At 36.1% G+C, this 21947-nt stretch overlaps 1 protein-coding gene across 1 annotated transcript in view; it reads left to right on the top strand.

Annotated features, from left to right (window-relative positions):
* LOC135078711 (cyclin-dependent kinase-like 4) overlaps window positions 1-21947 on the top strand; it is a 60191-nt gene that overhangs the window by 12158 nt on the left and 26086 nt on the right. The window lies entirely within an intron of this gene.

Below are 21947 nucleotides of genomic sequence, written 5' to 3'. Positions count from 1 at the left end.
TTTTTACCAATCAAACTTGAGGTGACGCAAAGAAGAGAAGAATAGGTTTCCACAGTAAATGTGTTATTCAAAACATTTCTCCACTCTGCCTTGTTGGAAACTGGTCCTTGCGATGGCGTTTTCGTCATAAATAATGGAAACAGACCCCAGTTAATGAATTGATAATGTGTAGAAAGTGGGCCACAAACATGTGGACAGAAATACATAGATTTTAATATTTAACCACATTTCAACTGCCCTAGTTTTGACACATGATGTCATTAAAGTAACGTCGGGTTATTATCTATTTACATTGAAGTTTCAATTCTGTTAAGTACTGCTTGATTAAATAATTATAGGTTAATTTCTGGGGTATCAAATAATATACTCTGCTTGAAAAAATATTATTAGAGGCTTTGTTTTGATCAAAACGTGAAATTTTTTGAAGAATTTATATTTCAATGTTACACTACAATTTGTAATAAGAATAGGGTAATTTTAATTTATTCTAATAAGTTTTTGGCTTTTAATATTTATAAATATTATAGTAATTAGTACCTACACTAAAAAAAGTAATCGATTCATAATCAAACTTTTACATTGCAATATAAAGTATCCTAGAAATAAACTTCAAAGTTTCCTTTTGTATCTATGAAGTATTCTTCAACTGCACTCCGTTAACCTCATTGCATACTTTAATGCTGTTTGCGACGTAATGTACTGACGACAGCTCATCCGGCTTTACACTTTTGTTGCAAATTCGCTCTTATTACAATGACATAAGAGTCACAGAGGTAAAGTTGATGTGCCATCAGCTGTGCCTACTGAAAAGTTTAATAGAGCGCTTGAAATGCCTCCAACTGAAAGTCGCGTTTTGTTCACAAATTGGAATAAATTCGGGAGCATTCGTTACCGTTACCGGCTTGTCGTGTCTTCGCTCGATGCAGCGTGCAATACCGGCGTAGCTAAGATAAAACAGTTAACAAATGAGAAGTCTGTAGAGCTACGGGACTATTCCCACCTTTCTTTCCCACCACTGCAACTCCTGTGTAGCCAGGATCTACAGCTTGACCGCCAATAAAAACCCAACCAGTGAAGGTCAAGTTTCATAATCATAATAATTTATTGCTTCATAAGTGTACATAGGTGGTGATCTTAAACTTAGTCTCAACTTATGACCCTGTAAGGGTATTGCAAATTTTGTTTGTCCCGGGGGAAAGTTAAACTGTCATTGGACCTACAACGAAATTAATCAGAAGAACATAGGAGGAGTTCGAAGTTAAGGTTCGTTCTGTGGAGCTAGTGCACTTTGCCCGGGCCACGATGCAGGGGACATCTTTAAAAACCCCCACTGGTGGGGGCTGGCGGGGCGTTTACCCGGGCCCATTTTGTGGAGGGCCGCTCTCGGCACTCCCCTGATTAGCAGAGCTGACTGAGCAACCTGTACAACAGGACCCCCTGGACTCGGGGGTCCTGTTGTACCAGGGCCACGAGGAGAAAACCTCTATAAAAACAAATGGAGGAGAGGATTGGGGGTTCCCTCAAAGCCAGAGAGGCTCGCTCGTGAGAGTGCTTGAAATAGCCTGAGGCGTAGCTGCTTACGAATGTCCGAGCTTGGACAATAACTCGTGGCTCCGTTTCTTTGGGCTCTCCGTCGGGTTTTAGGATTTAGGCGCAAATGTCAAAAGCGCAAAATGTCAAATCCATAAAAGTGGATAGGCCCCGCCTTTAGTGAGTAGGTGGGGAGAGTCCCACATAACCCACTCGCCCAAAAACGTCGCCTTAAATTCCGATCACGGTTTAACTACCGACGTTGCCACTCAGTTTCATTGGCTGGCTGTTTTATCCGTGCTGTGGCAGTCGGCTCCGATCTCGTGCCGTTTTTGATTTATGTCCGGGACGTACTCGGCGCAGTACTAATCGTACTTTGTGCGTGACGTTAGCATGTCTACTGTTTTTTGCTTTTTGGTCATATGAACTGGCTTTTTAAGTTTGGGTGGTGGTTACTAGTCACCTGGCTGAGTCATCTGGTTTTTAATAACATTTCTCCTTGAGTTTGTCTGATGTGTCACACTAGGCGCTGGTTGAAGTATTTTTTGTATTGTTGTTACCTACTTTTCATTTATTACATTTAGTCAAGTCATCCCATTCATTTGGTTCTCGACTTTTAGGTTCATATACTAAAATGCTGATCTAAACTAATTTTAATCTCAATCGTAAGTTTTCACATTTGAAAGGTTCATTCTAAAAGTTATCATATTGAATTCAGACAATGTTGTATTTTTTCTTCAGTCACATTTTTAATATTGGAAGTTATAATGCTTAAAAATACGTTCTCTTTTCTTCGACCGAGTTACATCAAAACAATCTAACCGTCTGACCGTGAGCAGACTCGATAAAAGTTACGCAAATTAGTATTTAAAAATAAACGCTGAAAACCGCGGTATTGGTAATAAAAACCATTTACCGGTAACGGTAACGATTATCAGGCGAAGCAGTGCAGTGTCACCGCGTGACGTAAGCGTAGATGTTTTTTGTGTCCCTAACGTAGGGTAATTTACCCTAAATTTAGGGTATTTCTACGCATTTAGGGTATCTTTAAGGTAGAAAATTATATAGGGTATTTTTCAGGGTCAATAAATATAAAAAAAATCAATGAAACGTACGTAGAAGAAAATCACTTCAGTTTACTATTCTATTACTACTATGGATGCATTCCAAGAATGTTTGGAAACCATGTAGTAGTTAAGATACTAGTTTAAAATAAGTTGTAATCGAGTAAATTGATTTGTTTTTATAAAAAGAAAATAGGGTAATTTCGCCAAATGTCAGGGTAAAAAAACATTCAGAGGTGGCAACACTGTTTTTTTGTCGCCAGTCACCTCGTAGTCGCGCTCGTAGCCTGCCGCGTAGCCTCCGTAGCGGCACAACTACGAAACTTGCTACATCGTAGCGCTACGAATGTTTACTACGAAAACTTTGTAGTTTATTTACGAATTGATTTCGTAGCGAATCCGATAAAACTTGTTCTGTGTTTTAAAAACGTTTGTAACTTTTTTATCATTATTGAAAATGATTGAGAAAAGACAAATAACAAAAGTTTTTGTGAAACAAATAGTGATAAAATTATCGAGTTTCATCTGATTGTATTGGAATAATAGTGATTTCGGTAAGTTTTGTATTATTTGTGGAAAAATGTTACTAATTGCTCTGTAATTGTTTCAAAATAAAATGAATAATTATTACTCTTTAAATCTTAGAAGTAAAATTTTATTTAAAAATGTTTCTGATATATTAAATTTTGTTTTGCGTAAACTTCCTAGTTTAAATATTACATTAAACAAGCAATTCTTTTAATTTTTTGTGACGAACTTTAAAGATTTTATCCCAGTTTTAAACCCTATATTGAGAGTATCCTTTTATTTTAAGAATTTAGCTTTTTAAGGTTGTTTTTTTGTGTAATTTTCTAAGATCTCTCGAAATTATTTATAGTAAGCTATTCGGGAATTGTCTCTTAGAATAAGTAAAAATGAAACACATAAAAGTGGCAACTAAAGAAAAACAAAAACAAAACATTTACCGCTTTTTTACGCACTCTTTTACAATACCGTTACAAGTTTTTATTTTCCGATGTCGTATCTGATTTTCGATGGCAAGTAACGAATGCAGTGGTTGAACAAACATTTTATTGATTAGTAATTTATGACAGCGCGCGAATCGAGCAGCGCACGCGATGTCGCCATGATCACACGTGGCCGACTGTACTGGTTTGACTTTCGTTGTAATAATGACCATAATCATTTAGCAATAAGGTGTAATATTACATAATTAATTCTAGTAAAACATGGGAACTGAAAAAAAACTGTAAAGAGAAAGGGCAAATCAAAAAAATTGCAAATTATGTGAAGGTCCTTTTTCATGGGATGACTGATTGAAATAAAGTCGTAGTCGAGAAGTTTGATAGAGGAATCCGCTTTTTGTCAAGCTTTAGAAAAAGTTGTATAGAAAAAAAAAACATCTGAATTGATGTTTACTGGCCATTTGCTCTTGAAATTAACTATTTAATTATCTATTTAATCTTGAAACGAAAACCACGCGTTACAAATCCAATTAGTTAGGGCTCATTTTCCAATCGTCGGATAACCTGAAGAATTAGTTTGGCACACTGACAGTTTCAGTATGGAAAATATGTAGTATTATTCTTCAGTTAAAAGCTAAAAGATATCCCGACGATTGAAAAATCAGCCCTTAGTTGGTTAATTCACAAAATTGATTGTTTGTTTCATTAATCATAAGCAGTCATTAGGTTCATAGGCATCATAAAGTTTGCTCTACGTATCTATGACTCATTTCTAAATAAAGCACTAGTTTTATTTTGAACTTCTATTTTTATCAGCGATCACACGCAAAATTTTAAATGTTATTCAAAATGGTACACTTTTTTAAAAGACAATCCCAATTATTGGTACTAGAAAACGGCCATAAACTTTGAAAAGTTATGACTGTGCCTATAACCGCTTGTAACTTCCTAAACATAAATCTCGCTATCCGCATACCGAGTTACGGGAATGATTAGGGGGCATGCATACTGCAATATTTTTACCGCGATCGCCTGTCGGGTTACTCATATTTTACGTCACGCACCGCTTGAGGGGTTGAGCTGGGGCTTGACTATCAGCGGTCTAAAGACAACATGCCAGTAAATTAAAATAGTAAGACACTGGTCTTAACGCGACGTTTATTAATGAGTTACATTATGTACTCACGGCTTGACCTCTCGGCTGCGATGCTGCAGCCGTGGTCACAATTAATAATTGCAAACCGCGAATTTTGCCGTCAAGTACGAATACGGATACTGTGAGTGTCGTGTGTCGTGGTAACATCACTAGTGGTAGTGTAACAAATGACAATGTGAGGGTAGTTGAAAATCTTCAAGCAGAACCGCCAGTCTGCTTGTGACCACGGCTGCAGCATCGCAGCCGAAACGTCAAGCCGTGTACATAATGTAACTCATTAATAAACGTCGCATTAAGACTCGTGTCTTACTATTTTAATTGAAATGGAACGCGAAAGTTTAAAATCTTATAAAACATGCCAGTAGCTGGTAACATACTACGACTGAAAGGCAACATGCCAGTAAAGGTACACTTGCATTATTAGTTCCTTGCACGTGCCATTAACTGTCATGTGTACGCTAATTGGTATCTCTACCTACCTTTTTTTATGCATTACAAGGCCTGGTGTTAAGTGAGATGCAGTCTAGGGTGATGCATATCTGCCCTGTTAGTGCTTATTTACTTTCGCCTTGAAAAGGCCCGGATTATAGTGTTCGGGAAACACAGCAGCAGGCAGCAAATTCCAGTCCCTAGCTTTATAAAAGAGTTATCGAAACGCTTAGTTCAAGCTGGTGGAATCTGGTACCTACTCGCTTGGCATGTAGCCCCTCAAGTACCAGCGAATCGAGGCACAACAGAAATCAATTGTTACCGCGGTCTCATGCGACCACTTAGGGTTCCACGAGTTAGTTATTTTAGTACTAAATACAGGCAGAGTAAATACAAATGAGTAGGTCATCTTCATAGAAACGCACCGAGCGCGGTTTGTATGTGAGCGCGCGCCAATACGTATGCGGAGCGCACGCACACACTGACAAAATTCAGTGCACCTCACCGCTAATCCACGCTAAAGGACAATGTTCGTTCTCCATACATTGTTCGCCTAAGAACCAACAATTTTGACATATTACTACCCGAAAGCGAAATAATACGATTCTGTGTGTAAGAACAATGATTCCTGATGGACACTTGCCATAAAATTAATGATTAAGAATATTAAATCACAGCGATTTTATAATATGTCGTTTATGACAACATGGCGTCTAACCCTTATTCAAATGCGAGCTGGTATGCAATTTTTTTACAAAGTTGATGTGGATTTTGGGTAATTGTGGGTCACTTATTTCATATTTTTGATCAAAATTAATAAAAAAATAGGGGAAGGGGTAGTTTTTTGGGTGGTAAATAATTTAGTCGAGAGATGGCGCCACCGCCAGTGTAAACATCGGCTCCGTATATTTCTTTAAAAATAAAAACACCAAGGATCTTTTGATGCTCACAAATAAACTCAAATTGTTAAACAACAGTGCGGACATATGTACAAGTGTTTGTGACGATAAATATTGCGGGACAGTGACAATATCTGCAACGAAATGAATGTGAAATTATGTGAACTAAAAGTAAATTAGTGACTTGCCTAAGAACTAATTGGTGAAAAAAACATAGTTAAAAAACATTCTTCGAACAGTGCAGTGTTGTTTACCAAAATAAACTATAAACAAGCTTATTTCAAACATAAAATGACTAACTATTTTGTGTGAAGGTGTAATTATAAAACTTGTAAAAAGCACTACCCGAACCCAGTAAACAATCAACTGCTACAATACATCGCATACGGTGCTTATTTACATCAGTCTTCATCAAGACGGATTGGCGCGTTGGAAACTTAAGCAGACTGGCCGAGTTGAACAAATCGGAGAGCACCAAGTTCCGATCCCACTGACATCAATAAAATTTGTTTTTCCTTTTTACTTTTTGTTTGTTTTATTTTTATTATTTTTTATTTTTGTTTTTTTTTGTTTGCTTTATTTTCTCATTTATTGAAAAATGGAGAATATAACAATTCGCAACAAAATGCCCAGATCGAGATCGGACTTCGATTTATCTCGAGTAACACAGGATCTTTTAAACTCGACGATTATGGACACGACAATGTTAAGCATACAGAACGAATCTCAACTTATTGACACTTCAAACACTTCAAACAGTGACGAATACATGAAAGAAATAGCTACATTGAGGTACACATTGGAGAGAGCGCATGATGAAATTGATAACCTAAACTTAGAAAATAGCGAATTAAAAAAGACTATTACAAAACAGGAACAACAAATAATATTACTCAAAACTATCAGCAGCGACTTTAAACGTAAAAATTTGACAATGACTCCAGTACGACATAAAATTATGCATATAAATAAAAACATATCAAGGACATCACCTATACATATGGACAAGTCTGTTATATATAATAGTACATCGACAAATATACCCGTTAGCCATAACATATCATCGCATACAGCTGAGAACTCCCACTTATCTTCCAATGATAAGAATAACTCATCGTTTAGAAACGCTAACAGTAATGCGGATGAAGACATTATTGCAAAATCTCAGATCTTCATTCTCGGCGACGAGCAAATCAAGGGCCTTTCAAGAAAACTTCATAGCAGTCGCAATCATGTAGTAAACGATCCTTACACAATCACTACCATGATGAAGACAGGAGCAACGTCGACCCAGGTTCTGAATTCATGTGACAGCATTCAAGAAACTCTTAGAAAAGACGATGTTGTGATCTTAGCAATAGGTTCAAACGATAAAAATCCCTACATCCTTCTCTCGGAATTAGGGGCAGCGTTGTATAAACTAAGAAACTTTAATGTGTTTATAGTAAATGTATTAAATAGTACACATCTTAACATAGGCTTATTGAACTATAATATTAAATTATTAGTAAGGAATTATGAAAAATGTAAATTTATAGATACTAAAAATAATAAGATGTATTTACAGGAATTATGCTTCAAATTAAATATTGAAATAGACTATTTACATTATAAACATGAGTATCTCGCACCGCAGAAAGTAAAAAATCGACTATACCAAAATAACATTACACACACAAAATTAAATATTCCTAATGATATGACTATGAGAGATAATATTAATAAGACACAAACATTGATAACAAATTATTTTCCTAAAATAGTGAAAAAGAATAACCAAAATAATGACATTGAGTTTTTTCGTTCCGGTGACAAAACTAACACTATTTCACCAAAATATAGCCAGCATCCTTAGCAAACAAGACCTATTTATGGTAACATTGGATGAACTAAACAATGAACTGAATGGTGTTGATTTTATTTGCCTTTCAGAGACATTTATCAAAAAAGGCTCTGAGAAAAATCTCAACATTAGTAACTTTAAAATGGTCGCTTCTTTTTGCAGAGGGGAACGACGTGGTGGCACTTGTATTTTAGTAAAAAATAATTTAGAGTACAAGACCTTAGACATAACTCAGGCATTACCATACACATTTGAATGTTGTGCAGTAGAGATTATACAATATAATCTTATAATTGTCTGCATATACAGAACTCCAAATTCTAAATTAGATATCTTTTTCCAACAGCTTCAGGCTCTTCTTAGCATGTTATCAAAAAAACGCAATAAGAAAATAATACTTTGCGGAGATTGGAATGTAGATATGTTGCAAAATAATAAACACAGCAAAGATTTAAAAAGTCTGTTGAGTAATTATAATATAAATAATCATATTAATTCTCCTACCCGTAAAAACGCTTGCTTAGACCTGATCACAAGTAATTTAAATGTTAACGTGACCTCAAAAATACATTGTTTATGTTTGTCGGATCATGAAACGGGGCAAAGTATAACCTTTGAACTTGACACAGACCCTAAATATAAAAAAAAGATAAAGTTTTGGTTTGAATATAGGCGTGATATGTGCAAGGAGAACGTAAAAAAATTTATCGACTGTATATCTGCACTATCATTTATGGAAGTTATTCAGGAAAGTGATATTAACAAAGCATTTAAGTACTTCCATGATATCATCATCCTATTTTTTAATCTATGCTTTCCAATCATAAAAGTAAAGGTAAAAAATAAACCTTTGAAAAATAATTGGCTTACTAAAGGTTTGAAGCGTTGCTGTATTCATAAAAGACAGCTATACCTCAAATATCGATTATCCAAAGGAAATAAAAATATAACAAAAAAAAGATACTTAAACTACACTAGAATACTAAAAAAATGTATACATCAAGCACAAAAAAATACAAATACACATTATATTGCTAATTCAAAAAACGTTTGCAAAACATCATGGGATGTCCTAAAAAAATACACACAAAATACAGACTTTAGAAAAGACATTCAAAATATAAAACTTGACAATAATAAATTAATTGACAATCCTAAAGATATATGTGACGAATTTAATAAATATTATATAGAATTGACGAAAAATAATAAAAATGACAGGGAAACGCAACTCAAACAAGCATTAAACAATATACCATTTCACCCTAATACCATATTTTTAACTCCTGTTAATGAAAATGATATATTTAAGATAATAAAAGGTCTAAGAAACACTAATTCTGCAGGTTACGACAACATCAACACAGAAATCATAAAAAAATGTGCTGAATTTGTATCGATCCCCTTAGCCTATTTAGTAAATCTTTCTCTCGAACAGGGTCGGTTTCCGGTAGAACTAAAACGATCCATTGTGAAACCCCTTTACAAGAATGGTGCTGATGATGAGCTAGGTAATTACCGACCCATTACCTTGATACCTATATTGTCTAAAATATTTGAAAAGGTTATGCATAATAAGATAACAACATTCATTTCATCTGAAAAGCTATTAAAGGATGAACAGTTTGGGTTCCGTAAGAATAGCTCAACGACGCTTGCTTGTTTTCATTTGATAAGGGAAGTAACACAAAATCTAAATGACGCAATGCACACATTAGCCATATTTTTAGACATGAGCAAAGCTTTTGATTTTGTCTCTCATAAGCTGCTACTTAACAAACTGGATAGATATGGTATAAGGGGAAACGCTCTATCCTGGATAGAAAGCTATCTAACGGACCGTCAACAGTGCGTAGAAATCACAAGAATATCTGAGAATGTTAAGAAAACATACTCATCTTCATACTGCTATAATAGATGCGGTGTTCCCCAGGGTAGCGTATTAGGACCGTTGTTATTTCTTTTGTACATTAATGACTTGCCAAATGTCACTAACCAACGATGTTTACTTTTTGCCGACGATACCACTCTTACCGTTAAATGTAAAAATAAAGAAGAGTTAGATCGTATTGCAAGTACTGAATTATGTAAAATAATAAAATGGCTTGAATGTAATAATTTGAATCTTAATGTTAATAAAACCAAATATATTAAATTTGAAGCAAAATTCAACAATGACATAAAACTACTTGACATATATTGTGACAATCGTAAAATAGAACATATAAATTCGACAAAGTTTTTAGGATTAAAAATAGATCAATTTTGTAATTGGAAAGACCATATTGACTATATAGTTAGCAAAATTGACAGATTTGTTTACGCCCTCCGCAGAGTTAGACAAGTAGCATCTAAAGATGCAGCAGTCATGGCTTATCATGGATATGTGGGATCTGTGCTACGATATGGTCTCATATTATGGGGAAACTCTGTGGATATGCCAAGAGCTTTTAAAGTGCAAAAGAAATGTATTCGATCAATCTGTGGGGTACATTATTTGGATAGTTGTAAACCTCTATTCAAGGCTCTAAACATTTTGCCACTTCCCTGCCTATATATATTGGAAATTTCGATTTTTGTTAAAAGATACATTCATCTCTTCGATAAAAACAAAGACTTTGATAGGTACAGAGGCAGGAAAACTGAAAATTTGAGAATTCCTCCACAAAGATTGACCCTCTACTCAAGGAATGTGTATTGTATGGCAATAAAAATATTTAATAAATTACCCGAAGATATTAAAACATTGACATTTACTAAATTTAGAAATAATTTATTAGAATTCTTAAAACAAAAGATGTATTACACAGTCAATGAATTCCTGACAGAAAAATCTTTTTGACATTTTGTACTTGACATCTAAAAATTTCTTAAAATATGACATTGTGTATCATTGACATTGTATGAATCTAATGTAATAATATGTTTGTGCTATTTCAATAATTCATAATCATTTTCTGACATTTGCATGACATTCAATTAATAATGATACTACTTTTTAATATTAAAAACATAACCGTATTTTTTGTAATATTTGCACATCGTATGTACGATAGAATATGTTGGAAACTTCTCTTTTTAAAACCATTTGTAACCGTATTCTGGCAAATAAATGATTTATTATTTATTATTATTATTATTTACCATTATCCATTCATGACTACCAATTATTAAATGTTGGTGGTAAAATAGTTACCATTGTTCGTCTTGGTTTGTTTTTGGTTCTTGACTAGTGACTTCCTCTTGGTTCTACCTATATTTTATTAAATATTTTGGGAATGAAAAAATTTTATTGTTTTTATAAAAAATATATTTGTTAATATTAGTTATTATGCTTACAATTATTATTCTTACCTTGAGTCTAAAACTAACAATTCACTAATTACGTAACGTCAAAACGTTAATATAAAAAAAACTTAAAATTTCTCCAAATATTTATTTAGTTTTATTTGTGCACTTACAAAAAACAACAGTTTTTTTAATATATCATCAAACTTTTGTCATGACGGGATCGGACAGTGGTAAACTATTTACCACTTCTTTAAAATGTCTAAATTATATGAATAAATCAATTGCAGACGCTGCCTATAAGTGAGATTATACAATAAATGTTATAGTTTAGGAATTTTAATCGAAAAAACACTTATCAGAATTTTCGTTGAACAAAGTTTCAAAAATACCAAAAACGCGCGCTAAAAACTTGAATTTTTTCACAACAAAACCGTTTGGTTGACTTTGACATTACCTGACAGTGACAAATGACGTTGAAAAGTTGTAAAATGGCATAGATAAGTAAAAAAATATATTTAAAAATATAAATAAGTGACCACGATATCTTTAAGTATTACCATATCGAATATTAGGATCCTTTTTTAAAAGTAAACGAAGTGGTAATATATCTACCTTTATTTGAATAAGGGCTAATGTATTGTGTGAAGGTATGAACACCGATTCGCGAAAAATGTTTTGTATTGTCGTCACGCCGAGTCGCAGCCAAATAGTATAAAATAATAGAACAAGTTTTATAAATACAACTCGGCATTCCACTTTTATAATATGCCCACATATTGCACGTAAATAAACAACATGAATCGTAGGTTGTTTCCACCCTTGTCATCTGACACATGAAATAAACTCCTATTGTATTATAGATATCGAAGCCGAATCGTATATAATAATAGAATGGGTTTTGGAGATCACTCGGGGTTCCACTTTTATAAAATACCTACATATTGCATAAAAATAACACGAATCATGAGTTTTCTTTTCACCATTTACATCTGACACGAGATAACAAACTCCTATCTCCATGACTACCGTCGTAGTCTATGCCAAAGACTACAATATTTTAAGCAAGAAGTTTCAAACCTTAGCGGCTACGGTAACCCCTGGGCCACATACATCATGATAACATTCGGTCGACACCGGAACGAAGTCTTGCGATTATGCAAAAAAGCATCGTATTCTAGTGCGGCTATATCACGTTCAACCGGGGTTTTAATTCGACTAAAGTCCTGACTAAAGACTGGAAGAAAATACGCCGCATTGTATGAGCACTTCGTGTTCGTTAAAGCGGCTTCAGATATAGAGCCCACATAGTTTTCTTTCCAATAATATCCGCAAGTAGCGCTGCATGATCTTTACAACAAAAACGGCAATAGTCATTTCAGCCACAGGACGTCCACTACTGAACATAGGCCTCCCCCAATGACTTCCACATCGCACGGTTGGTAGCGGCCTGCATCCAGCGCCTTCCCGCTACCTTTATCAGGTCGTCGGTCCACCTTGTGGTGGGTTGACATTGCAGAATATGACTTTTGATAGGTTCATCATAGAATTCGGCGGGGATATCCTCACGGAGGAAGTTCGTAAAAGGGCGGAACAAGATCTTATAATAATGCAAGGCCGAAGCTGTAACGCGCGTGCTCCTACGTGTAATCCGGCGAGTATGCAATAAATAGTAATGTCTGGTAAATAGTGGTAATACGTATCGTTCGTTCGTTCGTTTCAGCCGAAAAGACGTCCACTGCTGGACAAAGGCCTCCCCCAAGGATTTCCACGAAGACCGATCCTGCACCGCTCGCATACAGGCACCTCCCGCGACCTTCACCAGATCGTCGGTCCACCTAGTGGGAGGCCTGCCCACGCTACGTCTTTCGGCTCGTGGTCGCCACTCAAGAACTTTCCTGCCCCAGCGGCCATCAGCTCCACGAGCTATGTGCCCCGCCCCGTCTATGTCTATAATATGCGCTACGATTACAGGGTATCATTTTGCATAGTCGCAAGACTTCACTCCGCTGCTGTCAAATCAATGTCGCATAATGTTATCGCAATGTGTGTGGCCCTTGGCCAAATCACAGAAGCCTATGCGAAGAAAGAGCACTTGAATGACAATGAAGATCAGGGTTACCATTTTATAAGATCTCCTCACTATTGAGGGTAACAAAGTAACATTAATAATCTAGCCATTAATTACATTTATTACCTATACGAGAAAGTAAAGCAACATGCGGTTTTACTTTAATTTGTAAAATATTTGTAACAGTTTGTTCCAAGTTTAGTTTTACAACAGTATTGCTGTTTCAGCTGTCACTGTGAAGCTTTGGGAAAATAAATAAATAGAAAAAATATTAACATAAATATTTATTTAAGTTTTTATGTTCATTATCATAATATTATGCCAATTTAAGTTACACTGTGTGACAGTCTTTGACACTAAACAAACTCTTCAGCTTAATAATACCTACCTACAGGGCGTTTTTATAGTTACTCTTGCTGATGAAACAAGAAGGGTTGATTCTACTACTGAAATACAACTACTTTTCTTACAGGACCAATATCAAATTCTCAAAAAAATTCACATCCTCGTGATGGTGATAATTTCTATGGAGAGGTTTTTTTTTATATTCGGTCTCTTGGGATAAGTTATTCCATTTGAGCAGTAGAATTAATCGTTTTTATTTGATCACATATAAAAATAACACAAGTGTTTAGGAAAACTTCTTCTTTGGTATGGTATCACTACGGAGTTATAATGTAGGCAACTCTGTATCACTGACTTGTAACTTTCAAACAGTTCAGTTCACACACAGGCACCACATTGGTTTTCTTTCTGAAAAAAGGCTTTCACTTTTAGTACTAACCCTTTAGCACTATTTCATTGAAATAAAAATACAATAAACGCACAGAAGACTGAAATTGAGTCAACTGACGTGACATTTATAATTTGTTGACATTATGACAGTTTAACAAGACTAGGGATTGAAAAAGTTTTAATTGAAAAAGTAAAATGACAATTTATTATAGCCTGACCAGGAACATAAAAACCCTGGCATAGAGGCGCCTCAATTGCATTTGATAGTGCAACACTGAGTACAGTCGTACATGTGTTAAATTAATAGGCTAAATTTATGTATCAGGATTCAGGATTACGGGCTAATTTGATATTTTCATAAATTACCGAAAAAATATTATTAAAGGTAACCTGGTTTAAATAAATTAAATGAAACCATCAATCGAGCTAGTAGGATTTATTTTATTATTCATCAATAATCAAATTCAGAACTTGAATATTCAACTGCAATGTCTGCTCATGAACGCTTCAAACTCGGTACTTCTTTCCCAATTCCATAAAATTCAAAACTTAGAAAGTGACAAAAAACTTTAAAATAGGTAGTTGAAACAGACTACAGCTAATTTTCATAGTGGACTGTACTATACGATAAACATGTCAGTCAATTTGACAACCTTTGTCGGAAACATTATTCAATGAAAATATTGTCCGAACCGTTAGTATTTCTCTTCGACAAATACATTAACACATTGTGAACCACTTTTCTTTCACGACTATAAAAATATTTTAGCAATTTAATTCACAAAATCAATTGCACACATTTAAAATAAAGTTTGTTTACACTTTGACAACAATAGACTGACATGCAAGGTGACATGTCAATGAAGTTTTCAGTTACTGTTGCCATTAAAAGAAATTAGTACCATTAGTTTTCCGCAACATGGCGAGGGTTTTTATGTTCCTGGTCAGGCTATAAAACGATTCACAAGGATATAATCGATTAAAAATATTTATAAAATGTTCTGTTACTTGCCTGTAGCGATTATCCAATCCTGGTTTCTACTGAAAAACTACCTCGTGTCAAGATAGTAATAAAATAATAAAATCTTTATCTTCTCTTTCACAATCTATAAAAGTTCATTTGGTCTATTATTATACATGTGCTAAATGAGGGTTTTCGCGATTGAAAAATCCGCGAGATGGCAATACGTAGACGCGAGGTCCAAATGCTGCATGATTGGTGGATTTTGACATATCTGTCAATGTCATGTCAAAAATAACCAATCATGCAGCATTTGGACCTCACGTCTACGTATTGCCATCTGGCGGATTTTTCAATCGCAAAAACCCTCATTGGCATAGATTATGAGAGACTGGCAACTATACTAGGTTGATATATGTTTCTCACACTTCAACTGGCATTGGATTCAACATCGGATTCTGACACTTTTACAGTTATGATACCATGAATATCAGTTTATGGTCCTAATTATTTTTATTTTATTTACGACCTTCGACCAGTTGGACACTTTAGATAGCTTCTTGTAATAGTGTCAATATCTTATAAGCTTTTAACGCAAATCTAGTCTTCAAAGCAGTTTAATCGATTTATTTTATTTTCAAAATCGATATTTTATTGTCTATGATGGCCGCAGGAACATCACTATACATGGACTCCCAGCAATAAAGTACGGTAATGCCTCGTACAGATTTTATCGGCAAAAATTATGGAACTTGATAGGTTTTAGACCATGCCACGCACCAAAACGTCCGGAAGTTGTAATAGTATTATAGAATAAACGTTGAAAGACTTATTTATTTAATTTTTCAATGCTTAAGTGTCCATTAGAATGAAAGGGTGCTTAATGTATTAAAAAAAATAGAAAGTAATTATGATGGGTTAATGTTTTTGGGCGGTTTTTAGGCGGTTTCTGACAATGTCCTTTTGTCAGTTGTGCTTGCGCGCCGCATACGCATTGGCGCGCTCACATACAAACCGCGCTCAGGCGTTTCTATGAAGATGACCTATTCATTTGTATTTACTGATACAGGTGTGCAATGACTTAAAATCCATACAAGTATGTCCAGATTGCGCCTGTTATTACAAATAACTATTTTATACTGCGAACACCTAGGGACCGGAATTTGCTACCTGCTGCTGTCTTTCCCTAACACTATAATCCAGGCCGTTTAAGGCGAGAATGAATAGGCACTTACAGGGCAGATAGTACCGTCCTAGACTGCATCTCACTTAACACCAGGTGTACTGCGGTTAAAATTAAATACCTGCCGTGGCATTAAAAAATGAAGCTTTGTGACTTTTCGTAGCATTTCAAGAATGAATTACAATCTAGTCTCTATAATTTTATTTTCCACCAAAAAGTGCCGTGACAAAATTGGATAGAATTGCTTCTACTTGCGCTATCAGAACACCTGCCAATCGAAATCGGTACCTATTACTAGAGAGATATGGTCTAAAATTAATTAAATACAAAGAAAAGAAATACCTTCCCCTTTTAAAATTATTTTTTGAGGAAATTACTTAATAAGCATACCAATATTCGGTAATGAGAGTCGTGGAATGGGCTTGATTGAGTTTCGAAAAGTCACGTGACATATCGTGCCGATTCTTTCAACGTATTCCAGGTATTAAAAACCTTTTTCTCGTTTTGATAGTTTGTTTTTCGAAAATGGTAATTGAGATTCGACAGAAACATGCTTTAAACTTAAATTGAAGACTGTTTTAACATTTCCCCAAATAGCAACACCAATATTATATTGAACACATAAGTTATTATTATTTTCTAAAGTTTAACGTTTATAAATACGGAATTTGGGAAGCGTAGCGAAAGGCATAACTTTTATGTAAATTAAGGCAGATATTTGACCGCAATCACACCTTAAGTGGGATGCAATTTAGAAGGGTACACCTGTAAATGCCTAAATCACTCGTGTTACATAGCTACCTTATTGTATTACCTTGTCTCGGTGAATAAATAATCTTTAAATCTTTTTAAATCTATAATCAATGTGTCATTGTGATAATTGAAATTTATTATTGTCCGTGGTGCATATCTTTCTTAAAGGTTAAAACCTTTGTTTGTCACCTGTCATCCGCTTTGCAATAGAGGGAAGTCTAACCTTAATTTCGAATACTCTTCCTATGTTCTTCTGATTAATTTCGTTGCGGGTTTAAATCTTTTTAAATCTATAATCAATGTGTCATTGTGATAATTGAAATTTATTATTGTCCGTGGTGCATATCTTTCTTAAAGGTTAAAACCTTTGTTTGTCACCTGTCATCCGCTTTGCAATAGAGGGAAGTCTAACCTTAATTTCGAATACTCTTCCTATGTTCTTCTGATTAATTTCGTTGCGGGTCCAATGACGGTTTAACTCTCCCCCGGGACAAACTTGACCTTCATTAGTTGGGTTTTTAAGGCGGTCAAGCTGTAGATCCTGGCTACACAGAAGTTGCAGCGGTGGGAACGAGAAGTGGGAATGGTCCCGTGGAAAAGCGCTTTTCCTTTGGTTGACGAATGACTAGTCCCGTTGTCAGAAGTCATGGTCATGTTGAATAGCCCTCTGTCAATGTCATGGTGTCACGGCATGAATAATGGCAATATATTAGTGATGGACAAAGGGTTGACATTGACCCGGTCGCTATTACCGGCACGAAAACCGCCCTGTCCCCCATCACTAGTGATGGGGCCGAAACCTCGCCGGTTTCGGCCGAAAATCGAGACGAAGTCTTTTGGCGATGCGCAGTTACTATAGTATCTTTAGGCTGAGTTGCACCACCTAACTTTAACGGTAACTATCACGATAACCGGTGCTTTTTGTATGGAGTTTGACAGATTTTTGACGTTTGTCAAAGTTAAAGTAAGATGGTGCAACCCAGCCTTAGACTACTTTATCGGCCAATATTTGGTTTGACTGTCAATCAGTGAACATTGATTTGGTATCGCCCGATTCTTCATACAAACTATCGTATTTATGTGTACTGTAGTATCTGTAATATTTGAATGTACCTATTTCTTTGTGTAGCATGGTTTCATGATGAGATTAATAGCCGAAGTTGTAAAGCAAACTGCTTTTCTACTCAAACATAAATTTTGGTATACCTGTATGTACTTAGTTTGGCTGATAAAGTTTTTTACATTCATGATGTCAATCGCTTCTACAGTCTCGTTTTCCTCACAAAGGAGAGGAAAGATTCGAAATTAATAAATGTTTAGTCTAGATTCAATTTTCAATTTCAAAATATCTTTATTTCGTAAAATAATGTTACATTAAAACAGTTCTAGTGTACATTTTTAATCCTAGGCTGTTATAAAAATTAACATTTAACTGTTTTTAAGCTAATTCGCTTGTTAAAAACTTATGAAATATACATTTTATCTATATTTACGAATCGTAAACTGCATTAAGAATTTATTTATAACAATAAATATTTGCCTATGTAAGCTTTAGTTAAGCATTACATTTGTTAGCATGTTTTTAATTATTGTAATACAATGGAATAAAACCAACAGATAAATTTTGTGGGGGTAATCACAAAAAGCGACCGAACAAAATAGTAAAGGAGGCACGAACGAACGAGCGTTCGTAGGCAAAATATGTAAGTGAGCTCGTCAATAGGAACAACCGCCCGCGCAAGCACCCGCATAACGAAGCGCGCGCAGCGCACTCGGTCGTCCGATCTCTGCTAGTTATAATAAGATCGAGAACCGCGCGCGCAGCGCCCGCCCGACGGCCAGCGCTCGCGCCGACCACAGTTGCTATTCATCGTCGCACTCAAGAAATAAGTGATGGGGTAATTTGTATCGATTATATTTGTCGATAAATGATGTTTTTCTTTCTAGTCTTACAGATATTATTAATGAGTTTATTTTTACTATTTAAATTTTTATGAATGTAAAAGTTTTTAGATAATTTATAAATGTATTCGTAAAGTGTGGGAAAATTGATTTTTATGTGTAATTTGCGTAGGTTGGTTTTAAAGCGGGTGTTAAAAGCAGATTTTAGGGCTTTATTTTGGACAACTTGAAGCTTATTTAAATTTGTAGAACATGTACTGCTCCACACTGGGCATGCGTAGGTGATGCAAGGACGTACCAGTGTGCGATAAATACAAAGTTTGGTCCGGCTGCTAAGGCAAGCTTTTCTGTTCAGGATAGGATACAGAATATTTATGGCTTTTATGCCTTTGAGTCTAAGATTTAAGGTGTTATGGCTCCAATTGAGTGTCCTATCTAAAATAATACCTAGGTATTTAACGGAGAGGCTCCACGGGATCTCGTATCCTTCAATTTTGAGGGTACGGGAAGGAAGTGAACGTCTTCTTGAAAACATAATTGCTTCCGTTTTGGAAGCATTGATTTTTAATTTCCACTTGTTAAAATAGTTTAATAATAGGTCAAGAGATAGTTGGAGCCGATCAATAATTAGGTCAATGTCTGCGGAGGAAGTAAACGAAGCAGTATCGTCGGCAAAGCAAGCAAGACTGGTACGCGTTTGTATGGGTATATCGTTCAGGTATAGTAAGAAGAGCTGTGGGCCAAGGATAGAACCTTGCGGTACACCAGCTGGGACTAACTTAGGCTCAGAGGATACATTATTTATGTGAACTCTAAAGGAACGGTCGGTTAAGTACGATTTTATGATTTTAATTAATGAAGAAGGGACGTCAATTTTAAACAGTTTATGAATAAGAGCTTCATGCCAGACCGTGTCAAAAGCTTTCTCAATATCGAGGAGAAACATGCCAGTCGACTGTTGCAAATTAAGGCTATGAGACACCGATTCAGCCACTCTAGCTAGCTGCTGGGTAGTTGAGTGGGGTTCACGAAACCCAAACTGTTCATCAATCAGAATATGCTCAGTGGCCAGTCGAAGGCGGTAATACAAGATTTTCTCGAAAAGTTTGCCCAGACAAGGGAGCAAGCTGATTGGGCGGTAACCAACGGGATCAGACGGATCCTTGCCGGGCTTATGAATAGCAATTACTTTGGCTACTTTCCATTGGTTGGGGAAGTAGGCCAAAAGCAAGCAGGCGTTAAAAATTTTGGTCAACAAGACTATACATTTGTGTGGCAAACGTTTGATGAGATGGTTCGAAATTTCATCAGGTCCAGCAGCTTTACGTGCCTTGAGTGTGGATATGCATTTAATTATTTCTTTTGGTCTAACTAACTGAACCGGCGAAACAACCGGAAGATCACTTAGACACTGTAAAGAGGTGTTGACAGCGAGTTGTTCATCGCTGGACCAGTTATGAGTGAGGAGCATATTATTTGAAAAAGTACTGGCCAATATATTTGTCTGCTCTTCGACATTAGAACTTAGGTCACCAGCCACCGTTCTGAGGGGAGGAACTGTAAAAGAGTTCGAAGATTTAAGTCCTTTAGCAATGCGCCAAAGGTCAGAGCCGGGATTATCTACCTTTTTTAGCTTACTATTCCACAGTTCATCGCGGTGGTTTTTTAAAGCAGAATTAATTTCCTGTTGCAGGCACTTTATTTCGATGTTGAGGAGTTTACGTATGCTACTATCAGTTTCCTTGGCGGAGTAACGTCGGAGCCGATTTTTATATTTTATTTTTCTTTTGATACATCTTGGTAGCGTGGATTCCCATGGTTTTAAGTTAGTAATTGGGATATGACAATCTCTTGCTGAAATTATAGTATTTTGAAGTTGTGTGATGGTTTGGTCAATATCAACAGCGGATTTAAGAGTCTTGTTATTTAGGTGCGTATTAGCATTTAAATAGCTGCAGTAGCCTTTCCAGTCGGCTTTAGCGAAATTGAGTTTTTGTATGGCCTTACGTTGCAACTTAATAGCAATATTTACGATGACAGGTAGGTGGTTTGAGGAGAGTGCATGAAGAGTTTTGACCGATTCTACAGTATGTATATTTTTAGTAAGAAGTAAGTCGGGATTAGTAGGTGAGCTATTTTCATTGTAATGAACAAGTGTTGGCTCGCTAGGGCCGTGGACAATGAGTTCGTTAAATAACATTAAGTTGAAAATTGTTTTGCCATGGGAGTTGGCAGGACCCGGGGACCAGTAAGAATGTCTAGCATTTAAATCGCCCATGATTAGTATCTTATTACCCGAGGAGGTAAGTGCACCAATGTCATTGGAAAGTAAGGTCTTGTTTGGTGATTGGTATACTGAGTAAACAGTGATGTTACCACCAGGCAAGCTGAGAGATATACCTATGACTTCCAAATTTTGAGTGAGTGGGGTAGAAACTAGACTATGTTCTAAGTCAGCTCTGACCAAGATTGCAACACCTTGGCCGGAGCCGTCGGGTCTACCATCAGTTCTATAGCAAGTAAAACCAGGAATCTGGAAGGTTAGTCGTTTGGTTAATCTCGTTTCATTGAGTGCTATAATGTCTACATTGTGGTCACTTACCGCCAAAGCCACAAGTTCAGATCGCTTTTTGTGAACGCCGTCGGCATTCCAGTAAAGAATGCGTAGCTCATTGGACTTAGACATAGTGACCAAGGTGAGACATAATAAGAATAACCTTATCCAAAAAGGTAGCGCATTTAATGAAGTTTTCCTTGAGGTCCTTGACGGCAGTCAGAATTTGGAGCATTTCACTGGTTACCGGATCACTCTGGGTGTTGGCGGAATCTTGACACGGGGGAACAGTTCTTGAGTTCATGCGGGGAAGTTTCAGTACCTCAGGCTGCTTTGATACCTTAGATGGATGTGAGATGTGTGCCTGGGTGGTAGTAGCGCTCTTGGTGGCCTCCGCGTATGATTTTGCAGGAGTTTTGGAGCTAATAACGGCACTGCGAATTGATTCACGCTTAGATTGAATGCGTTCAAGGTACTTCAGTCGCTCATTACACTGTGAGTAATTGGCTGGGTGATCTTGATTACAGTTGCAGCAACGAACGAACTCAATTGAACCTTTGGTAGGGCACTGCGAGGTAATATGATCGGAGGAACATTTGACACACCTGGCGGGT

The sequence above is a fragment of the Ostrinia nubilalis genome, chromosome 15, assembly GCF_963855985.1.
Source record: "Ostrinia nubilalis chromosome 15, ilOstNubi1.1, whole genome shotgun sequence".
NCBI lineage: Eukaryota > Metazoa > Arthropoda > Insecta > Lepidoptera > Crambidae > Ostrinia > Ostrinia nubilalis.
This window is presented reverse-complemented; position numbering and strand designations above follow the sequence as displayed.